Raw genomic sequence first — 14,004 nt, 5'->3', positions numbered from 1 at the left:
ATGCAGCTTTGCTTTTAGCATTTCAGTTTTAGTATTGTTGCATTCTTTTTATGCACTTCGAGTTTTGTGAGATAGATTAGTACTTACTAAGCGTTTTCGCTTATAGATCTTTTTTTCTTTCCTCCTACTGCAGATAAAGGAAAAGCTAAGATATGAAAGGAAGGACTGTGGAGAGATCCAGAAGTAGCTGGCAAAATTGTCGAGACTTTCTTTTAGTTCTCTGTTAATGTTATATTAAACTTGGGATTGTAGTTGAGTTTATTTCCGCATGTCTAGCTAGTCTCTTTTATTATTTGTGGAGTGCTGTAGTCATGGCTATTGCTAGAGTAGTTCTTTGTCTTATTGTGATTTCTATTACTGCGTGGTTGTGGAAAATATGTTCCAGCCGTCTGTGGCTGCGTATACTATGTTTGTATTATAGATTTGGTCACCGGTACAGGGTAGGGTTTCCATGTGATATTTAATCATACCGGTTAAGTAGAGTTAGTAGTTAAGTAACGGTCATCTTTAGAGAGTAGTAGTAGTAAGAAGGGTGGTCGTTACAGTTGGTATCAGAGCAGTTTTCATTCTCCAGCATCACACACACATCAGCATCATCCTTGCCGTCTCCAAGTAAGAAAGTATTTAAATCCTTTCTTTATTCTGCTTTCCTTATTATTAACTGCAGTATAGAGTACTTGTTTTTTTTTAGTACTAAAGTAAGATAGAAGATTTAGTTTCCCTTTTCTTTATTCATATTTATGTATGTTTAGAAAGGATAGAGAAATGTTTAGAAGTACCTACTCATAGGTGTTGAAAGTCAAGAATCATGTATAAGTAAGATATACCTAGAAAGTATAGTGATAATTTTAAGTTTTCTTTTCCTCTGCCTGACTTGATGTCAAGAAGAGGACGTCCTCGTACCACTGGTACTGAGAACCAAGATCAGGAGAACGAAGAGCTCAGATCAACTGAGCCCAATCTCTCTGAAGTTGTTAATCTGATGGCAAACCAGCCAGCAGTTCCTCCCCCTCCTCCAGCTGTCACTTCAGAGGCTCCAGTGGTAATTGAGACTCCACCAGCTACCCAGGGAGCCGTCACAGCACCTCAGAGACCAGAAGCTTATCTTATATAGTGGCTGAAGCTGAAACCAGAGAGCTTCTCAGGCACGACTGAGCCCTGGGATGCCCAGGCTTGGTTTAAAACACTAGAGAGCACTATGGAGCTTCTTGACTGGCCAGAAGTCGAGAAGGTTAAGTGCGCCTCTTTCTGCCTATCTAGAGATGTTCGTATGTAGTGGGAGAGGATAAAGACCAAGAGAGAGCAGCCGATCAGATGACCTGGGCAGATTTTCAGTTAGAGTTCTATGAAGAGTTCTATCACCAACAAGCACTATGAGGAGTTTATAGAGTTCAAGCCAGCCAAGATAGAAGACAAGACAGTAGGGAGCCCGGAGCCCCAGTCAAGTAAGTGCAGAAGAACAGAAAGAAGGTAAGAAAGAGGGGGTTTGGGTGGTCTGTGAATATCCCGAGGTATTCCCAGCAGATCTACCTGGACTACCTCCCAATAAATGAGTGGATTTGAGATTGAATTGGTTCCTGGAACTGGTCCAATTTCAAAAGCTCCGTATCACATGTCTCCAGCAGAGTTGAAGGAGTTACAAGAATAACTACAGGAGTTATTTGACAAAGGCTTAATTCGCCCTAGTCATTCACCCAGGGGAGCTCCAGAGTTGTTCGTTATGAAGAAAGACGGATCCGTGCTAATGTGCATAGATTTCAGAACGCTGAGCAAAGTAGCAGTTAAGGACAAGTACCCCCTTCCCAGGATCGATGACTTATTTGATCAGTTAAGAGGAGCAACAGTGTTCTCAAAGATAGACCTGCGCTCTGGGTACCATCAGCTGAAGGTGAAAGAAAGGGATATACCCAGAACGACGTTCAGGAACAGATACGAGCACTACGAGTTTGTAGTCATGCCTTTTGGAGTGACTAATGCACCAGCGGTCTTCATGGACTTAATGAACAGAGTGTTCAGAGAATATCTTGACAAATTTGTCATTGTATTCATCGATGACATTCTGGTCTATTCAAGGACCCCAGAGGAGCATGACACGCACTTGAGGATAGTACTGCAGACCCTTCAGCAAAAGCAGCTTTATGCTAAATTCTCAAAGTGCGAGTTCTGGTTAAATCAGGTGGCGTTGTTAGGTCACATTATTTCTAAAGAAGATATTTAAGTGGATCCAGCCAAAGTGGAAGCGGTTAACAACTGGAGTAGACCCAAGAACGTCAGAGAGATCAGAAGCTTCCTTGGTTTAGCTGGGAACTACAGGAAGTTCGTGGAGGACTTTTCCAGGATAACCTCTCCGCTAACAGCCCTCACAAGAAAGAACAAGAGATTCGAATGGTCAGATAAATGTGAGCAGAGTTTCCAAGAGCTAAAGAAGAGATTGATCAGTGCTCCCATTCTGACTGTTCCACAGAGCGACAAGAGTTTCGACATCTATAGTGATGCTTCCAAGATGGGCTTAGGAGCTGTGCTCATTCAAGAAGGAAAAGTCATAGCTTATGCTTTCAGACAACTCAAAGATTATGAGAAGAACTATCCTACTCATGATCTTGAGCTGACAGCTGTGGTTTTTGCACTTAAACTCTGGCGACATTATTTGTATGGAGTTCAGTGTAGAATCTTCACAGATCATCAGAGTCTTAAGTACTTCTTCACTCAGAAGGACTTAAATATGAGACAGCGCAGGTGGCTGGAGTTGGTCAAAGATTACGAATGTGAAATTTTCTACCACCCAAGCAAAGCTAACAAAGTGGCAGATGCACTCAGCAGAAAATCTAGTGCATCACTGATGTCTTTGTCATCACTAGCCCTGCCACTGCAGAAGGAGTTGTCAGATTTTGGACTTGAAATTGCATTGACCTTAGAGTCTACATTGCTTGTGGAGATACAGAGAAAGCAAAGTGAAGATCCGGACATCCAGAAGATCAAGCAGGGGATACAGAAAGAAGATAACTCAGAGTTTAGAGTAACAGATAGCGGAATTCTTTATCAAGGGAGTCGCATTTGCGTGCCCCATGATGAAGAACTGAGGAAGAAGATCTTAGAAGAAGCTCACAGTACACCATATTCCATGCATCCTGGTTCTTCCAAGATGTACCAAGATGTGAAACAGAGGTTTTGGTGGTCAGGACTCAAAAGAGATGTAGCTAAGTATGTCAGTACCTGCTTGACATGCCAGAGAGTCAAAGCAGAACACCAGAGACCAGGAGGAGTTCTTCAACCTCTTCCAATACCAGAATGGAAATGGGAAGACATTTCCATGGACTTCATAACAGGTCTTCCAAGAACCACCAGTGGATATGATGCGATATGGGTAATAGTAGACCGATTGACCAAGTCTGCTCACTTCCTAGCCATCAAGGTGTCCCACTCCATAGAGCAGTTGGCCCAGCTATATGTTAAAGAGATAGTCAGACTTCATGGAGTTCCTAAATCTATCGTTTCAGATAGAGATGGGCGCTTCACCTCACATTTTTGGGAGTGCGTTCAGAATGCACTAGGCACCAGACTCAAGTTCAGCACAGCTTTCCATCCGCAGACTGATGGACAGACAGAGCGAGTGAATCAGATTTTAGAAGACATGCTCAGAGCTTGTGCGCTAGATTTCAAAGGAAGTTGGTGCAAGTATTTGTGCTTAGCTGAATTCGCTTACAACAATAGCTATCAGGCTACCATTAAGATGGCACCTTATGAAGCACTATATGGCAGGAAATGCAGATCACCCATATGCTGGCAAGAAGCAGGAGAGAGAAAAGAGATAGAAGCAGAGTTGGGCATTCAGACAGAGGTGATATTTAATCATACCGGTTAAGTAGAGTTAGTAGTTAAGTAACGGTCATCTTTAGAGAGTAGTAGTAGTAAGAAGGGTGGTCGTTACAAACCTTCTGGCAGTCCGGGCTCTGATACCAATTGTAGGATCGAAATGAATTTTAAATATCTCCACAATTGCATGATATTGTCCACTTTGGGCCTAAGCCCTCATGGTTTTGCTCTTGGGCTCTCCCCAAAAGGCCTCATGCTAATGAAGATTTCTTTTCTCTTATAAACCTATGATCTTTCCCATGTGTTTCCAATATGGGACTATGTTTGTAACCTTGCAACCCCAACAACTTTCTCATGGCAGGTCATTCAGCATACATTCTCTAATGTATACCCATGTGTCAACTTGATATCTCTTTATCCATGACTTGTAAGATCAAGTCATCGAGTTGACCTACACGCTAGTCTTATTGCATTAACATTGTCCCTGAATGTTAATACTCGACTAGGAATGATTAAGAGTAGTGTTCCCTATATCATCTCACTATCGATTCAACCAATCGATTGATATAGGTAAGAACCTTCTACTCAAGGACGTTATTATACTTAGTTTATTTGGCACCAATATAAGTAAGTATAATAACCAAAAACCAAATGCCTTTATTTATATAGAATATGATACAACAAGTCCAAAATACAATCATCAAATGATTGGCTCTAGGGCTCTATGTAACAATATCCCACTAGCACAAGTGCCAATCAGTGTAGGCTCTAAGCCCCAATGACCTAGTGTGACCATCATGCTTCCTCTGTGCCAAAGCCTTGGTCAAGGGATCTGCGATGTTAGCCTCTGTAGGTACTCTGCAAATCTTCACATCTCCTCTCTCGATGATCTCTCGAATGAGATGGAAGCGCCATAGTATGTGTTTGGTCCGCTGGTGTGAGCGAGGTTCCTTTGCCTGTGCTATAACTCCATTGTTGTCACAATAGAACTCAATGGGGTCAGCGATACTAGGAACCACCCCAAGTTCAGTGATGAACTTGCGGATCCAAACTGCCTCCCTTTTCTGCCTCTGATGCAGCAATGTACTCGGCCTCTGTCGTAGAATCAACTACTGTGTCCTGCTTCGAACTCTTCCAGCTCACAGTACCACCATTTATGTAAAATACGAACCCTGACTACTATCGATAATCATCCTGGTCGGTTTAGAAGCTAGCATCACTGTAACCCTTTACAGCTAGCTCATCATCGCCTCCATATATCAAGACATATTGTTTAGTCCTTCTTAAGTACTTAAGAATATTCTTGACCGCTATCCAGTGACTTTCACCTGGATCTGACTGGTATCTGCTCGTCATGCTCAAAGCATACGAGACATCAGGTCAAGTACATAGCATGACGTACATGATAGATCCTATGGCTGAAGCATAAGGGATCTGATCCATGCGGTCTCTCTCCTCTCTAGAAGAGGGACCTTGAGTCTTCGAAAGACTCACGCCTTGTGACATCGGCAGAAACCCCTTCTTGGAGTTCTGCATGGAAAACCGAAGGAGTATCTTGTCAATGTATGTACTTTGACTTAGGCCAAGTAATCTCTTAGATCTATCTCTATAGATTTGTATCCCTAGAATGCGGGATGTCTCACCTAAGTCCTTCATTGAGAAACATGTCCCTAGCCAAGTCTTGACAGATTGTAGCAAAGGGATGTCTTTCCCAATGAGTAGTATGTCATCCACATACAATATGAGAAAGACAACTATGTCTCCTACAACCTTCTTGTAGACACAAGATTCATCTTCGTTCTTGATGAAACCAAACTGTTTGATTGCATCATCGAATCGAAGATTCCAGCTCCGAGAAGCTTGCTTTAGTCCATAAATGGACCTATGCAGCTTGCATACTCTGCTAGTATGCTTTGGATCTACAAAACCTTCAGGTTGTGTCATGTACACATCCTCGAGTAGGTTTCCATTCAGAAATACGGATTTGACATCCATCTGCCAGATCTCGTAATCGTGGTAAGCTGCAATAGCAAGCATGATCCGAATGGACTTAAACAGCGTTACTGGAGAAAAGGTTTCATCATAGTCAATACCATGAATCTGCTTGAAACCTTTAGCTACCAAGCGACCCTTATAGATAAGTCCATCCATGTCAGTCTTTCTCTTAAAGACCCACTTACACCCTATGGGTTTTACCCCTTCAGGTAGATCAACCAAAGTCCATACTTAGTTGGTGTACATGGATTCCATTTCGGATCTCATGGCCTCTAGCCATTTCTCGGAATCTGGTCTCATCACAGCTTCCTGATAGGTGGTAGGCTCATCCTCTATGAGCACAACATCATCATGGTCAGACAAGAGAAATGAGTATCTCTCAGGCTGACGACGTACCCTATCAGACCTGCGAAGAGGTATGTCTACTTGAACTGATTGTTGTTCCTCAACTCTTTGTGGAACAACATCATCCACAACACTTTGTGGTTCCAGTTCAACTTCCATCGAGGCTTCAGTGCTAGGATCCGCATCTTGAACTTCTTCAAGATCGAATGTACTCCCACTAGTCACAACAAAAAAAATAGCATTTAGCGACGGAATTAGAGACGGAATCTCTAATTAGAGACGGAAGTATAATTCCGTCTCTAATTAGAGACGAAAGTATAATTTCGTCTCTAATTAGAAAATTTTGGCCGTTTTAAATTTGAAAAAAAATGAATCTGTAAATATTAGCGACGGAAATAAATTATCCGTCTCTAAATAGAGACAGATATTTTGATTCCGTCTCTAATCAGGGATGAAATTATATTAGACAGTGAAGAATTAGCGACGGAACTTATAGTTCCGTCGCTAATGTCGCGATTTAGGGCACAGAACATAACCATCGCATTCCTCTTTGTGCGCGTTGTGTTCTCGTCGGCGATCCCTCGCTGCTTTCATCTCCTCTCCGCAGCGGCTCGTCTCCTTCTCAATTCCCTCTCGGTTAGTTCGTAGCAAGCTACGCCCTCGCCTCCTTCTCCTCTCCTCTGCGCTTCTTCTCTTCTCATCGGTGCCACCTTGGTTTCTCTTCTCACTCGTCTCCTTCTCCTCTCCACAGAACGCAGCGGTGCTTTTATCTCCTCTCCGCAGCAGCTCGTCTCCTTCCCAAGTCCTTGCCAGAAGTGTGATCGGTAATCTCCTCATTTGATTTTGCTAGGTTTAGTTTTAAGTCAGTTTCTTTAAGCTAGTTTACTCCTCTGGTAATTTTTATATCTCATTTAATTTGAATGTCTCTCTTTAAGCATGCTTAGAGAATTTTGATTTGGAGAATTGCTTTCTTTGTATGTTGATTGCCAAATGGAGATTTGGAGAACTTTTATGCCTCTTACTAGGTTCTTACTTGTAGTTTTAGGTTAGAATAATTGATTTCTTGTGAAACATACCTACTCTTAGCATGGACTTTAAGAATTTTGATTTCTTGCTTGTGAAACGGTGGCATGGTTCTTACTTGTGAAACATGCCTCTTACTAGGTTCTTAAAGCCAGTTTCTTTAAGAATTTTGATTTCTTGCCAAATTGACTCTTAGCATGGACTTAGTAGTTAAGGACAACTTCTTAATTATATACTTAATATTTTGTATTCATGGTATGATTTTGGTTGGTCCTCTATTCTATTAATTGCATACTTAGTACCTCTATTCTATTAATTGCATACTTACTAAGTTATTAATCTAGTACCACAATTCCTTCTTTTACTTAGTACCTCTATTTGAAGTAGTTACTAATTCATATTCTTCACACATTAATTGTTTTTTTTCACCATGGTTGTTTTCAAATGTATTGAAACACTTACAAATGCATATCACAAAAGCATTACGGCCAGCACTCATCGATATGAAAATATTTGTTTACTGATAAGAGTAAACACTCTTAACACTCTAAGTTGACTAAGCTATGAAGATACTAATGATTATCTCCTTACATGCTTGCCTTTGAGTATTCTTAATGTGCCATTGTGCCAATGGGAAATTTATTCTTCAAGCTTTTTTGGAATTCATCACATGCCAGTTTTGCTCAATGGTTATACAGCTGTACTCATTTCTACCATATTTCTTGCTTTTGGTTAAATTTTCTTTTATGATTTCATATTTGATGCTTATTGAAATCATGTATATGTAGAATCATATAAACAAGAATGCAACTGAGAGTTTGAATAGTTACTTGAGTTATAGGAATCCACTCATTTGTATTGCTCCACAAAATGTGATTTCACCATCTCCTTGCGAAAAGTGCATATCACCTGTACTTGTATTTGCTCCTTCCACTAATACTGGAAGATACACTTTTGAGCTTGTACTTAGATTTTTGATGTCACAATTCCCTCCATTTTCCCTTCCAGGAATTGTCCTTGCAGCCTCGTTTGCAATCTTTTCCCATTCGGGGGTTCCTTCTTTTACCTACAAGTTTCAATGTACTTGAACAAAGATTGGATGTACAATAGATTAGAAAATGGATTTATCTGAGATGACTATTATGCTGGAGTTGAAGAGTTTGTGAACTTTGCGAAGAGTCATCCAGAATGTATGGATGGTGTCATGTTACGTTGTCCGTGTAATCATTCCAAATGTAGAAATAAAGCTTTTCATGACGAGGATACTGTCAAAGTACATCTATGTAAAAAAGGATTTGTTCCAAATTACTACAACTGGTACTGTCATGGAGAGCCTTATTTGTCTCACCGTATTGGAACCTCAGATGCTTCATCATCAGGCACAACTCCTTTAGGGGAATCATCATCTAATGAGAATGCAATGCAATCAATGGTTTATGACGCTATTAATGCTGTTGATCATTCAAATATAGATGATATACCAACACTTGAAGTTCAACAAATGTATGACATGTTAAAGGCTAGTGAAAGAGAAGTGTGGGAAGGGATTCCGTCTTGTCATTCTCAATTATCAGTTACTGCAAGATTATTGAACATAAAGGCAGAGCATCAATTTTCAGAAAGATGTTACTATGACATCTGTCAATTGATGTCTGAGTTACTTCCTGCGGATAACATAATGCCTGATAGCTTCTACAATACAAAAAAATTGGTGAGAGGTTTAGGTTTGCCGGTAGAGAGGATTTATTGCTGCATTAATAACTGCATGATATTTTGGAAAGAAGACAGTGAACTGATTGAATGTAGAATCTGTACTCACCCTTGTTATAAGCATAGTAGTCGAATTCTAGGGAAGAAAAATAAAAAGGTTTCATGGAAAGTTATGTATTATTTCCCGTTAACTGATAGACTCCAACGCTTATACGCATCTACTGCAACAGCAAGCTACATGAGGTGGCATCATGAGCATGTACACGAAGAAGGTATAATGTGTCATCCTTGTGACTCGCCTGCATGGAAACATCTTAATACAATATTTCCCTCATTTGCAATGGAGCCCCGTAATGTGAGACTCGGACTTTCTACAGATGGATTTCAACCTTTTGGTCAGTCTGGACAGCAATATTCATCTTGGCCCGTTATAATAACACCTTATAACTTACCACCATGGATGTGTAGAAAGATGAAGTCATGTTCCTTACTGTACTTATTCCAGGGCCAACTAATCCAAAAGAGAAGATTGATATTTTTTTGCAACCTCTGATTGCCGAGTTGAATGATTTATGGAATATAGGGTCAGTAACTTATGATGTTGCAAGTAAAACTAATTTTAGATTGCATGCTGCATTATTATGGACGATCAGTGATTTTCCAGCATACTCAATGTTGTCAGGATGGAGCACATCTGGTAAATTAGCATGCCCACATTGCATGACAGAGTCTGATGCATTTTCATTACCCTGCAGTGGGAAGGTATCTTGGTTTGACAATCATCGTAAATTTTTACCAGTTGACCACCCTTTTAGGCGAAATAAGAAAAATTTCATTAGGAATGTTGTAGTTAGAAAACTTCCTCCAACAATCAAGTCAGGTGAAGAAATCCTTGACCAAATAGACAGTTATGGTTTTCTACCAGTAGCTGAGACTAATTCTGATGAGATAAATAAATACATCGTTAGGCAGTGCAAGTGTGGTTGGAAGAAAAGGAGTATTTTTTGGGAGCTACCATATTGGAAGTATCTACTTATTCATCATAATTTAGATGTAATGCACATTGAGAAAAATTTCTTTGATAATATTTTTAACACTGTGATGAATGTGCATGGAAAAACTAAAGACACTGCAAAATCACGCGAGGAATTAAAAGAACTAGTTAGCAGGCCAGAGTTGCATCAGGATGAAACAACCAATAAATTCCCAAAGGCTTGTTATACATTGGACAAAGACAGTAAACAAGTTTTATGTAATTGGTTGAAAGAAATCAAATTCCCAGATGGGTATGCCTCGAATATGGCTCGATGCGTGGATATGAACAGGTTAAAGATGTTTGGAATGAAAAGTCATGACTGTCATGTATTCATGCAAAGACTTATTCCAGTAGCTTTTCATGACTTACTTCCTCAAAATGTTTGGCAAGCACTCACAGAATTGAGTCTATATTTTAGAGATTTGACTGCGAGGTGTATTATGATGGATGATATTCTTCGACTAGAAACAGACATTCCTCTCATACTATGTAAGCTTGAACGTATTTTTCCACCCAGTTTTTTTGATTCAATGGAACATCTACCAGTACATTTAGCATACGAGGCACGAATAGCTGGTCCTGTCCAGTACAGATGGATGTATCCATTTGAACGGTTTTTAAGGAAATTAAAGAATAATGTTCGTAACAAAGCTAGAGTTGAGGGGTCAATTTGTAATTCTTATCTGGTTGAAGAAGCATCCTCATTCTGCTCCTATTATTTTGCTGATAATGTAAAAACCAGACATCGCAAGTATCCTAGAAATTCAGATGATGCACAACCTATAGATCCATCTATGCTTTCTATTTTCAAGTTTCCTGGCAAGCCAATGGGAGCATCTATTTCTAGATGGTTAACTCCACAAGAATATCATGCTGCGAGGACATACATACTCTTAAACTGTGATGAAGTCAAACCCTATATAAAGTAAGTTGACTTCTGGAATCAAATATTTATCCAAAAAAAAAGTTGTTTCCCGATACTGTCATTTTCTAAAAATTAGCTTATTTTCCAGCTTGTATGAACAACAACTAAAAGTACAAAATCCATCAATTTGTGCAAGTGAGATAGCTGAAAAGTTAGAGACGAAATTTGCATTATGGTTTCAAATCTATGTAAGTTAGAGGATAGTTTTAATTTCTTACATCCATATTAAATTATCAGAGGCTTATTTTATATTCTACTATTGTTATAGGTGTCTGATCGAAGAATATCAAATGTGCAAGATTCCAGGATAATTAATCTTGCATTAGGACCTCTCCGTAAGATAGTAGTCTACTCTAGCTACTATGTTAATGGTTTTAAATTTCATGTAACACAATGGGATTCACGCAGACTAACTTTCAATTCGGGTGTTTGTGTGAAAGGATCTATCAACAACAATAATTCTGAGTTTGATTATTATGGGAGACTTGAAGAAATCATAGAAGTTGAATATCCTGCTTTACCCATCAAAAGATGTGTGTTATTTAAATGTTCTTGGTATGATCCGACTCCAAGAACAGGTACCAGAATACATCCAAACTACAATTTAGTTGAGGTAAATGCAAACAAAAGCTTCAACAAGTATGAACCTTTCATTTTTGCGATACAAGCGGGGCAGGTTTTCTATCTTGAATATCCCACAAAGAGGAGTAGAGCTAGTGAATGGTTAGCAGTTTGCCGAACAAAGCCACGCTCTACCATAGAAATGCCCAACTCTATCGTGTACCAAAACCACGATGCATTTCAAAATGATACAGTGGAGATATATTCGGTAGATTCTCAGATTCAATCAACATCTTAATTACTTGTAGATGTTAATGTACCTTATGAGGAGATAGATGATGGAGAAATATCCAGCAGTGAGGAGCTTATTGAACATACAGAGTCTAGTGAGGAGGATCTCCAAAATGTTAATGATTAAAATTGTTATATATCCAGATTAAGCATTGTTCAGTTAAATTTTAGATCTAAATATTCATAGTTATATCACTTGTCTTACTCTATTAGTCATTATTATTTGTTTGATTAAACCTAGTGTGCATGCGTATGTGTTATAATGTAATTCTGTAGATATAAACATGTCTGATGCTGGTGGCCAGATTGTTCTACGGATTATCGGGGGTTGGTAAGTATTGGTGTTATTAGTCTTATTCGCTGCATCTATTTTTTTAACATATTTGGTTTATTTTATTTGTTAAATGCAGTTTTACCCCAGATGGTCATAGAGTAGCTGCATACATCACCTCGAAATTTAAAGAGCAATTTAGTCCCGCTGGTACTACATGGAAGCGGGTAGACCCAGATATGAAGCAATTTTATTACGATGAGTTTTTGGTAAGCCAATTTAATTATCATGATTTTTTTATATTTTTTATAATAATTTGTGAATGTATTATTGCAGAAAAGATATACTTGGGAGACAGCACGAGGCAGAATTTTATGCTACCTGGAACGCAGCTTGTGCCAAACTATACAAAGACATGCTATATAAAGCAAGACAAAAGGGAATAAAACCATCCTATGTACCTGAGAACATTTGGGATGCATGGCGAGCCATTTGGGCTGCAGACAGATGGCAGGAAAATGCAATGAAACCTCGAGCCAATAAAAAGAGTGAGCTGGCTGGCCCTAGTACTGGAGCAACAAAACATATCGCTGGATCCCGATCGATCGTCGAGCATGCCTTAGACTTGGTTAGTTTCCAATTTTAAAATTCTATAAGAGTTTTGTACCTAGACTATATCAATGGAATTATTTACATTCTTTAATATTCAGGAACATGATCTACAGTGACCTCCTACTTGTTGGGAGATATTTACCAAGACACACAAGTCAAAAGATGGCAACTTTATAGATCGTCGATCATCGGCATTAGACGTAAGATTCTACACTTGAATATATATAACTATTAACAATGATTATCTATCATTTTAGTAAATATCTGACAATACTTTTTTTAATGTAAATAGGAAGAAATTGCTGCTAGGGTTGCACAGGCGTCTCAGCCTAGTTTAGAGGGAGGTGAGGAGCAGACTCTATCCACTGACCAGATAAATGAAATTTATTATGATGTGGTTGGTGGAAGGAAAAAGACCTCCACCCTATATGGTCTTGGGGCTCAGACGAGAGTTGTATATGATCAAGCAATGGCTCCTAGGGCCAGGGTTCGTCCCAGCACATCATCGAGTGCATCCGAATCATCTGCTAGAGTAGACGTCTTGGAACAGGAAAACGCAGATTTGAAGACTCGACTCTCGACCTTGGAGGCTGAATTTCGAGTAGAGCGGCAATCCCGATTCGATCTTGAGAAAATTGGGCGGGATATGCAGGCCTTCTTGGATCAAATGAGTGCAACGCCGCATCGTTTTGCCTCTCAGGAGACTCAAGACCCTAATAATCCTCCTGATCCATAGATTGTGATAGGTATCTTGATGTTTAACTTTTTAAGTTTTTTTTTCACTAATGAAACTATGTCTAACATTGTATTATATCTTTTCAGGAACGTTGATGCCTATACAACACCATCATCATATAACCAAACTAGCTTTCAGGTATGTAAAATAAATTCATAATATTAAATTTAATATGTTACTCATAATTATGAATTAGTTTATTCTTTGTTTTATTAGTAATCTATCGTATTAACATTTTTGCAGGATTGATTACTACTTGCTAGCTTAGGATTGGATTTTCTTTGCTAGATGGTGTTGTATTGTGATTTTAAATTTCAGATGTTGTAGTACTATACAATCAGGTGTTTATGGTTGGAGATGTTTGGATATTTATCTATGTTTTGTGATTGGATGTTTAGTTTAAATTTTGTGCTTGGATTATTGTTTTGTGCTTGGATAAAGTTTTTTGTATGAATGTATTGTTATTTGGTGAGTTTTGTGTTGTTTGTATGTGATGGTTTAGATTATTATAAAATGTAAACAAGGATGACTGCAGGAACAGAAATGTGCTACTGAAATCTCCAGGTATTAGAGACGGAATTTTAAAATTCCGTCTCTAATTAGAGACGGAATTTTAAAATTTCGTCTCTAATTTCACCATGGAAAATACTGTTATAACGATATCTAGCGACGGAACTTTAATTTTC

General features: G+C 39.0%; 1 long non-coding RNA gene across 1 annotated transcript; it reads left to right on the top strand.

The window, feature by feature from the left end:
* The first annotated feature begins 13,204 nt into the window (after nt 1-13,204).
* LOC121987414 lies at nt 13,205-13,649 on the top strand. Its single transcript, XR_006113572.1, has 3 exons — nt 13,205-13,328; nt 13,405-13,456; nt 13,562-13,649. It is a non-coding gene; the product is annotated as an uncharacterized LOC121987414 (long non-coding RNA).
* The last annotated feature ends 355 nt before the right edge of the window (nt 13,650-14,004 follow it).

The sequence above is a fragment of the Zingiber officinale genome, chromosome 5B (assembly GCF_018446385.1).
Source record: "Zingiber officinale cultivar Zhangliang chromosome 5B, Zo_v1.1, whole genome shotgun sequence".
Taxonomy (NCBI): domain Eukaryota; kingdom Viridiplantae; phylum Streptophyta; class Magnoliopsida; order Zingiberales; family Zingiberaceae; genus Zingiber; species Zingiber officinale.
This window is presented reverse-complemented; position numbering and strand designations above follow the sequence as displayed.